Below are 8,923 nucleotides of genomic sequence, written 5' to 3' on the forward strand. Positions count from 1 at the left end.
AATACCCTTGAAATAAATAATATTTTTATAAGAATAACTATATTTTCCAAAACACAAAAAATATTATTGAGAAAAATGAAATTATTCTATACATTTTTGTAAAATTTTTTGCTGTCTGATTAACAGATGGCATCTGGTCTCCTATCTGTTTCTGTATGCAGTATGTTGTGATAAATGGTTTTGGTTGTATGAGAGAAAACTCGGCCGCATATAGACATACAATTAGAAAAAGAAGAGTATTTCAATAAGCTTTTCACCTAATTTTGGACATTATTCTTTGATAGTTTACCAAAACTTGGCTAGTGGAAACTTCTTAAAAGTCAATTGCAATGTGGAATCTGAAGACTTAGCAATAAGCTTTCATACTGTTACGTTCTAGCTTGAACTTTGAATGGAATTGTCATACTTGCATGATTTTGTAATATTATACATGGGTCATCTCAAAAATATTGGTTTATAACTTATGCATACCCCCCAAGTATTGTCCCACTTTAAAATATAATACTCCAAAATCACATTCATTTCTATCATCACTTATCTCATTAGAAGAGTCTCAAGGGGCGGGTGCCTGGGTGGCTCAGTTGGTTAAGCATCCGACTCCTGGTCTCGGCTAAGGTCATGATCTCACAGTTTTTGGGTTCAAGCCCTTCATTGGGCTCTGTGTGGATGGTATGGAGCCTGCTTGGGATTCTGTCTCCCTCTCTCTTTGCCCCTTCCCCTGTTCTCTCTCTTTCTCTCAAAATAAAAGTAAATAAACATTAAAAAAAAAAAAGTCTTGAGGTATTGGGAAGTTTTCATACTGGAAATTTAATGTTAGCAATAAACACTTTCCTTGAAGTTACAGACTCACTTCATTGGATTTTTGTGAACATGTATGTGAAATGCCCAAGTCTGAACCACCATACTTTGTCTGCCATTCTTTCAACTACAAATATTGTTTCCCTGGAAAAAAACTGGCTAGCTAAGTTCACAACTCAAACAGTCACACAAGTAATTTTCTTCAAAGCAACTATCTGAATTCAACGTACAACCAAAGTGCTTTGTGTATGCTTCTCGTTTCATCAAGGATAGAATTTGGTGAAATCGATAACGTATCTTACTGCTTTAAGGTTATCCCTAAGTCTACTGAACATGTTTTCCATTATGAGTGGTTGCAGGTGAAAAATACAGTGATCATTAGCAGAGTTTGCTGCCTCTGCCTTGATTTGTGCTAAGTTACCCAGCAGTTTACCTGTCATTACTATTGTAACATCAGTGTGTCAACACAGTGGAAAAAGCAAATATGTCTAAGTATGAAATAATAGTACTTGCTTAACCCTGAAAGGATCCTGGGGACATCCACGGGCTGGTGGAGCTCACGTTGAACACTGCTGTCCTGGACAGCAGCCATAGACTACCTCTTCCTTTCAAGAAAGGATTTTCTGTTTTGTTTTTTTGTTTTTTGTTTTCTGTTTTGTTTTTGTTTTTGTTTTTGAAGATCAAGAGAGACAATTATTCAAGCAGTTAACTCTTGTAACTCTAACACTAAAAAGAGTTTTTGATAATTATCTCTCTTGGAGTTTAAAAAACAAAATAAGCAATAATGAATACTGAAAAGAAAAAGTGTAACAATAACATATTGCATGCTTACTTACTATGCTCCAGACCCTGTTGTCAAACTTTACATACACTTCACTTAACACACACAGCAACCTTAATACGCAGGTACTATTTTTGTTTCCATCTTACAATAAGAATTTAGGTAACGAAGAGGTTAAATAATTTACCCAAGTTTCTCTTAGCTAGTAAGTGGCAAAGCCGAGCATCCAACAGAGTTCTTTTTAACTCAAAGACCAACTCTATTCATCACTATGTAAAATTACTAATAAAATATTTTCTGGGGCACCACCTTGGCTGGCTCAGTGGGTTAAGCATCCGACTCTTGGCTTTGGCTCAGGTCATGATCTCACGGTTTGTGAGTTTGAGCCCCGTGTCTGGCTCTGTGCTGCCAGTAGGGATCCTGCGTGGGATTCTTTCCCCCCCCCCCCCCCCCGGCCCTCTCTCTCTCCCTCTCTCTGTCTCTTAAAATAAATAAACTTAAAAAAGTATTTGTATCCTAATTACCTAAATGAAAATTTGGTATTTTTCCAGGCATACACATTAGTTTATCATGGACTTCTCTAACTATAATCCTTCAAATGTTAGGTCTTCCAGGAAGTCTTATTGTCCACTTGATCCAATTTGAATTTCCCATTTTAGGGCTTGCAATGGCTTCACTTATTGCATGTACCACTGTTTCCCATTATTGTTGTTATTCTTATCCCTCCCTCATTCTCACTAATTGTAAGCTCCGTTAGGTCAAGCATAACATCTTATTCACCTTTTATAGTCTATCCGGCAAATTAACCACTGCAGCAATGGTCTGCCCTCCACTAACACTCTGTGAGCTTCAACTCAGCTGCGTGGTAGATTGCAAATTGCCACGATCTCTTTCCACTTCCTGTCATCCGGAAGTAGCGCATACTTTGCTCGCTCCTGGATCTGGTCTGACCTTATATTCGCTTTGGACAACACAAGGCAGCAGAAGTGACTTGTGCAAGTTCCAGGCTATGGCCTTCAGAGGCTTTGCATGCTTCTGTTTTCTCTAGGAAGGTTGCCCAGCCACTATGTGAATAAGCTCCAGGTAGCCTGCTGGAGGATGAGAGCCCATGCGGAGTAGAGATGAGTCATCCCGAGTCAGCCCCCACCCAACCACTCAGCTGACTGCAGTTGTGTGAGTGATCAGCCAAGATCAGCTATGTCTGGCCAGATTGCCAGAGCTACCCTGATGAAGGTAGCTCAGAGAGCTAACTCACAAGGTTGTTGTATAAGTCAGGGTTCTTAAGAGAAACAGAACCAATAGGATGTGTATATTTATATGTGTGCATGTATATGTATGTGTGTGTAGATACGTATATATGTATATGTAATTTGTTCAATTTTATATAATTTGTTTCATATATATGTATATATATATATATATATATATATATATATATGAAAGAGAAAGGGATTTATTTATTTTAAGTAATTGGCTTATGTGATTGGGGGTGGCAAGTTTGAAATTTGCAGAACAGGCTGGTAGGCTGGAGACCCAGAGAAGAGTCGTGTTACAGCTTGAGTGCAAAGGTAGCCTAAAAGCAGAATTCCCTCTTCTTTAGGCCTCAGTCTTTTTTTTCAGCCTTCAGTTGATTGGTTGATGCCCACCAAATTTATGGAGCGTAATCTGCGTTGCTCAGTGTCTACAGATTAATGTTAATGCTAATCTTATCTAAAAAAATACCTTTACAGTGACAGGCTGGTGTTTGACCTAATATCTGGGTCCACTGTGTAGCCAGGATGACACATAAAAGTGACCATCACTATCACCAGGTTTAAATTTTTAATTTTTAATTTTTTTTTAGATTTGATAGAGAGAGCACACATATCAACAGGGGAGAAGGGCAGAGGGAGAGAGAGAATCTTAAGCAGGCTCCATGTGGGGCTTGATCCCATAACCCTGGGATCATGACCTGAGCCGAAATCAAGAGTCTGACGCTCAACCTACTGAGCCACTTATGCGTCCCAAACACCAGGTTTAGGTTGGTTTTAGGGAGCAAAAACTATTTGATCCGCTTTGTAACCATCATCTCTGCTGATCTCTCGCATAATCAGCAGTCTTAAGAATTATTCAGCAAAGATGCAAAGTTGAGTAATTTCAAAAGAGAAAATAATTTTCTTATCCATGAAATTTTAAGCTTTGAAATATATATTTATAGGGAAAATAGTTTAAAATGTTGGCATTAGCTTTCTATAAACAAACTTCCTCTCTTTGCGACTGCAGTTGAATGGGACATGTGTCCAAGAGCAAATCAAAGCAAATACGCACTTGTCTTTCCTGAAAGAAGGTTCGGTTGTTGTGTAGAAGATTCTTCTCTTCCTCGTCTAGTAAATGTTAATTGACCTCCTTACCTATTCCATGCCAGACCCTGAGCTAGAGATTCTCTCTCAGCATTAATCTCTGCTCTCCTGGTAGAAAAGTAAATGAGAGCATCTTTTTCCCATAGGAGTTCATTCTTTCCTTAAGACAATTTGCTCTTTTTTTATGTTCTGTCTCTATTCTGTGTGTTTAAGTACTTTCACTAGAATAATATGCACTGGCTTTTCCCATGGAAGAAATTACTCTTTTTTTTCCCCAGTCCAAAAAAAGTGTAGTATTGAACTGGTCCAGCACAGTCCTTCTTGCCAGTTCTTTGTTTCTTCATTTTGTTCACAGATCTCTTGAGGCAAGGATTACAAGCAGTGCATTGTTTGTGTTTCTGCCTCTTGGCAGCAAAAAAAGAGCTTGAAAATACTCCAGTAAGGGTATTTCCTGTGCCCTGAAATAAAAGAACTAGATGAAAGTGCTACTCACTTGAGATCTGCAAAACTTTCCAACTATAGTCAAATCTTGGCTTTTGACTCCTCTTCAGTTCTGAGACAAGGGATCTGCCTTCTTCCTTGAAAGTTTCTCTTCTGGCTGTAAACATTCTAAATGCATTGTACTATATTTGAGGACAAAATTTATGTTAGAAAGGAGATATAGTTCTAATAAGAACGATTTACAGGAGCCTCAGTGCTCGGTTACACTGGCTGAATGCTGTGCAAACATTATCTAATTTAACCCTTATGACAATCATGTAAGTTAGGTATGAAATTGAGGCAAAGATATTTACTTAGTAATTTGTTTAAGGATACTCAGCCAGTAAGTGGCAGGCTGGGCATGAACGCCTGAGTGTGACGCCACAGCTTATGGTCCTGATCACTACATTAGATAGACCAACGGGATGGATAAACCAGAGCAGTGTTTGCAGGGTGATGGTGCAGTTTCAGCTTACTGGTCAAGAATGCAGGTCTCAGACCAGGGCTGCCTCAGATCAACTCTTTGTTGCTTTACTAATTAGCTATTATTTAATTGCTCTGTGTCTCAGTTTCTTTCTCTTTTAAGTGAGGATAATGAGGGTCATCTGGGTGGCTCAGTCAGTTAAGCATCTAACTCTTGATTTTGGTTCAGGTCATGATCTCACAGTTCATGAGTTCAGAGCATCGGGCTCTGTGCTGACAGCGTGGAGCTTGCTTGGGATTCTCTGTCTCCCTCTTTCTCTGCCCCTCCACTACTCACTCTCACTCTCTCTCAAAATAAATAAATAAACATTAAAAAAAATGAAATGAGGATACTGATATGCCTTTTCCTCGGGTTGTTATAGGGATTAAGTGAGTTAGTACATGTAAGGAGCTAATACCACTTGGCACATCCTAAATTCTAAGTGTTACCTATTCTTATAAAAATGTATGAATCCTTTTCATCAGGATGCCAATTTTCGGGTTTCCTGTGCAGGTATGTCAATAATCTTACATTTAGTTGCAAACGCCTGTTAGATTAAAGTTGTTTCTACATGATGCCAAAGTCCAAGAAAAGCCAATTTGGAAACAAGTCAAGCCAATTGCCAGTTCAATGAAAATAATAGACTCATTATTTGGTGTTCTGAGGAACAAAAGCAGCAACACTTTTTATCACATAGCTTTTTCAGTCTTTCCATTGGTTGCATAATTAAGATGAAGGCAAACTTCAATTTGTTAAGAAGAAAAAGGAAGGAAAACTGGTGGGGAAGTTAAGACTTTTTCAGAGTGGTTCCATACCATGCTCTCTCTAATGGTGATGTAGAAAGTTCTGGAGCAAAATGTGGAGTGGTCAAAATAATAGGAGTTACACATGGTTCTTTTTTTTCCTCCCCCCAGGAGTGCCCAAGAGTACCTGTCCATCTTAGACAAATCATCAATTGTTCTATAATTCAGTTTTTTTCTGTTATAATTAGTGAATTCAAGTTGTTTACTTAACTGCTGCCTGAGGAGATCTAGAGCACTTGTGTACTGAGCACCTTCTAAGTAGTTTTGACATATAGGAAGCCCTGCTGGGGCTTTCATCTTTTTTTCTAGAATGTTCCATATAATAGCAATTTCATATTATTAAATGTATATATTTTCAAAAGGTAGTTACAGCTTCCATAACAACTTTTCTTTAGAAAATTGGGAAAATGAAGAAAAGCATAAAGAATAAAATGAAAATCAATGTAACCCCACCATAGTATATTGGTGCATTCATTTCCAGTAAAAGTTTTAAAGTGCTCACGTGGCCTGGTGATTTCTGAAGATATATGATAAAACGAAAATCTGGGTATTCATGCCGTCCCCAAGAATGGAGTTCTATGGTACTTGATTCTACTCATTTTACCCTAGCTTTAAAAAAAAAAAAAACAAAAATATTTTGAGCTTTAATAAAGGTAGAAATTGTTAGCCTGAAAGAACACCTCTAAGAGTTTAAGTCAAAATAAGGCTGTGTTAGCAGTTCCCGTCTGGAAGTTGCCGGTGGACTGGACTTCAAGGACACCGCGCTGGAGCCAGAGCTGGAGCCGCAGGGCCAAGGCGAGCGGAGGTGGCGGCGCCAAGGCTCCAGTAGGAGGCCTGCTGAGCCGGGCGGGTCTCCGAGAATCCACAAGGGCCGCCAGGTGGTTCATCATGGGTGGCTTTTTCTCCAGTATCTTTTCCAGTCTGTTTGGAACCTGGGAAACGGGGATTTTAATCCGGGCATTAAACGGGCCAGGAAAAACTACGATTTTGTGCAGATTACAGGTTGGAGAAGTTGTAGCTACTATTCCTACTATTGGATGTAAAGTTGACACAGTAATATACAAGAGCCTTAAATTCCAAGTCTGGGATTTAGGAGGACAGATAAGTAAGTATCAGCCCGTACTTTAGATGTTATTATTCAAGCACAGATGTAGTCATTTCTGTAGTGGACCGTTGTGACAGGGACCCAATTGGCGTTGAGAGTTAGATGCCATGTTGGGGGAAGAAGAACAGAGAAAAGCCATTTTTAGTGGCGTTTGCAAGGAAGCAGGACAAGGAACAGCCATGACTCTCAGAGATGACAAATTCACTTGGGTTACCTGTATGGAAGGACTGAAATGGAAGAGAGTAAAAACTTGAGCAACCAAAGGCATTGGCCTTGATGAGACAATGGAATGGTTAGTTGGAACATTAAAGAGCAGACAGTAATTCAATCACTTCTGCCCTCTGAAATGAAGCCCACATCACACATCCCTTTGGAAACAGGTAAGTGTGTTTCATGCTACTAAATATTAAAAACGGCGTGATTGTTGGCATATACTTAACTGACTGCAATATTTATAATAAAGATAAAAAATAAGTGTTTGGAAAAAAACAGTATTTGGTTAGAAGCCTCATTCACAGTGATTGAACCAACTGAATGTTTTGTGTAATGTAAAATCCTTCCTTGCTTTCCTGCATTAAGTATATATTCTATTTGTATGGAATTCTTATTCAAATAGTGTCCTTGTAAAGAATGTACTCTTGGGGCGCGTGGGTGGCTTAGCTGGTCAGGCATCCAACTCTTGGTTTTGGCTCAGGTCATGATCTCATGGTTCGTGGGTTCGAGCCCCACATTGGGCTCTGTGCAGACAGGGTGGAGCCTGCTTGGGACTCTCTCTCTCCCTCTCGTGCTTGCACATGCATGGTGCAGTTTCTGTCTCAAAATAAATAAATTAATTAAAAAAAAAATACTCTTATTGAGGAAAAAACCCCTCCTATTTTGGGGTGCCTGGGTGGCTTAGTCCATTAAGTGTCTGACCACCACTCAGGTCATCATATCATGGTTCCTGGGTTCAAGCCCCGCATTGGGACCTGTGCTGATAGCTCAGAGCCTTGAGCCTACTTCAGGTTATGTGTCTCCCTCTCACCGCCCCTCCCCCACTCACACTCTGCCTCTCTTAAAAATAAGTAAAAAATTTAAAAAAACCCTATTTTTTAATTAGCAGTTGCAGCTTGTTTGTATAAATACTAGTAAGTATCTTAAGATACTAATAAGAATAAGGCTGTATTATCAAACAATTTAAATAATAATGTGAAGATGAATTGCAATTATGCATTAAAAAAATCATGATTGTGTTGCCTTTGGGCAGGGAGTTTCCTGCTTGGGGTGGGACTTCAACTGCTTGGGGAGTTGATGATTTTTGAGGACTAACAGCCCTGTGATAAAGCAAGGGCATGAAGCTTGAAGATGGATCTAGGAGTTCCAGTGCCCCTGGACGCCGTCTCTCAGCCCTTGGGGGAATGTCTTACCAACCCTGTGGTGGCCAAAGTTAGATTACTGAGAAAGAATTCACTTCCTGTCTTTCCCCATAGGCTAAACCTCTCCTGGGAGTCCATGGAGAAGCTAACAACTTCTGCTCCTTTGGGGCAGTCTGTGATGAAGTTGGTTATGGCAGCTGGCAGTTACAACTCCTGCTTGCTTTCTCAAGCCAAATCCTTTATTTCCCACAGTCATAGTGGACTAGCCTACCCACAATGCTTCTAGGCTGTCTAGGATGTCTTAGGAGTTCAGGGCCATTGTGCTCTTCACAGCACACTTCACACCTGTGATTTGGGATATCTGAGATACTCTCATAGGCAAATAAATTACGGTGTCAAGTTAATGGGCTGTACCTGAGGAGAAGGAGCTGGAAGGTCAGAGCAAGAGGTATGGGCTATCACTGCATTCAATAGGTTATGCTTCCTTAGCAGTGAGTGCCTCAATGTTGAAATGTAAATTTCTGAATACTGGATGTGATAAAGGAGAACTCATAGCTTTTTGTTTGTTGAAGGAGAGAAATAGACCATGAACATGTTTTTTTCTACAAGTGTCTCTAATTCTTCCAATCATCCTGACACACGGAAGGAAGGAAGGAAGGAAGGAAGGAAGGAAGGAAAGAAGGATGGTAGAGACCATAAGCAAAAGCAGAACATGGTCTTCTGTCCTGGTTGACTTCTCTGTATGTCTTAGCCTACTTTTCTATTTGTGGGATGAACTACAGATACAGCCCTAGGAACT

General features: G+C 39.7%; 1 pseudogene; it reads left to right on the forward strand.

Annotated features, from left to right (window-relative positions):
• Positions 1-6,535: 6,535 nt before the first annotated feature.
• LOC125924018 (ADP-ribosylation factor-like protein 1) lies at positions 6,536-7,092 on the forward strand (annotated as a pseudogene).
• Positions 7,093-8,923: the final 1,831 nt, after the last annotated feature.

Source organism: Panthera uncia, chromosome B1, assembly GCF_023721935.1.
Source record: "Panthera uncia isolate 11264 chromosome B1, Puncia_PCG_1.0, whole genome shotgun sequence".
Taxonomy (NCBI): Eukaryota; Metazoa; Chordata; class Mammalia; order Carnivora; family Felidae; genus Panthera; species Panthera uncia.